Below are 1374 nucleotides of genomic sequence, written 5' to 3'. Positions count from 1 at the left end.
AAAAAAAAAAAAAAAAAATTGTACTAGCCCCTGAGAATCACCAAAGGTAGCAGAGGAGGGCCAAGTCAAAGTCACAGAGTGTAGAAGCCTCAGATGAAGTTATGCTAGGAGTCAGTAACACAGCAAGTGAGTATCTTTGGGTAGACATGCGCAGCTACAGCTGTGGAATAAATTTCCTCCTGAGAGTGAAACTCTACAGTGAACACCAGCTACAGTGCATTGAAGCAGACATTATGCAAACACTTCAAGAGAAAGGGCACTTGGTCTCAGACCAGCGAAGCCCGTGGACCCTCGGTGTGATAGTCTCAGTGTATCTGTAGGAAGAGTAAGTCAGTGGCTGATCAGCATTAGATAAAACAGTCAACAAAGCCAGCTCTGGCTGTGCCCATAGCTCATGGCAAGTCACTTCCTCCAGCTGCTCGGGCCAACATCCGTGGGTCACCCCTGACTCCTCCCACCCTCACAACACCCAGCAGCAAATCCTGTTGGCTCCACTTCAAAATGGACTCTGGGCCTGGCGCTGTGGTTCTCCCCTGTAATCCCAGGACTTTGAGGGGCCGAGGATGATGGATCACTTGAGGTCAGGAGTTTGAAACCAGCCTGGCCAACATGATGAAACCCCGTCTCCACTAAAAATACAAAAAATTAACCAAGTGTGGGGGTGGGTGCCTGTAATCCCAGCTACTCGAGAGGCTGAGGCAGGAAAATGGCTTGAACCCGGGAGGTGGGGGTTGCAGTGAGCCGAGATCATGCCATTGCACTCCACCCTGGGCAACAAGAGCGAAACTCCAACTCAGTAAATAAATAACCACATCATTTCTATTTGACATTCTCTCTGGATGTGTACATGCAAATTTCCCTTTTTCTAAGGACACCCGTCATATTGGAATATGGCCCAGCCTGATGTCTTAATTTTAACTTGTTCACCTCCGAGGAGAACCTATCCCCAAATAAGATGACATTCTGAGGTAGTACGAGTTGGAACTTCAACATGCGAATTTCGTGGGGGGAATGACTCACAGTTCAATCCATTACAGTCCTACCCAATTGTGAGCTAACAATGGGTGTTATTTTAAGCTACTGAATTTGGTGTAATAGTGTGTGTCTGCAGTCCCAGCTACTCAGGGGGCTGAGGCAAGAGGATGGTTTCAGCCCAGGAGTTCAAGGCTGCAGTGAGCTATGACTGCTCCACAGTACCCTAGTCTGGGTGATCTTGTCTCTCAAAACAAAATAAAAATAAAAAAAAACAGCCAGGCGCGGTGGCTCAAGCCTGTAATCCTAGCACTTTGGGAGGCCGAGACGGGCGGATCACGAGGTCAGGAGATCGAGACCATCCTGGCTAACACGGTGAAACCCCGTCTCTACTAAAAAATA

The 1374-nt window shown here is 48.2% G+C and overlaps 1 protein-coding gene across 1 annotated transcript in view; it reads right to left on the bottom strand.

Moving 5' to 3' along the window:
• RRP7A (ribosomal RNA processing 7 homolog A (S. cerevisiae)) overlaps nucleotides 1–1374 on the bottom strand; it is a 156215-nt gene that overhangs the window by 40370 nt on the left and 114471 nt on the right. The gene's annotated exons all lie outside the window — the stretch shown is intronic.

The sequence above is a fragment of the Mandrillus leucophaeus genome, unplaced genomic scaffold, assembly GCF_000951045.1.
Source record: "Mandrillus leucophaeus isolate KB7577 unplaced genomic scaffold, Mleu.le_1.0 Scaffold565, whole genome shotgun sequence".
Lineage (NCBI taxonomy): Eukaryota > Metazoa > Chordata > Mammalia > Primates > Cercopithecidae > Mandrillus > Mandrillus leucophaeus.
This window is presented reverse-complemented; position numbering and strand designations above follow the sequence as displayed.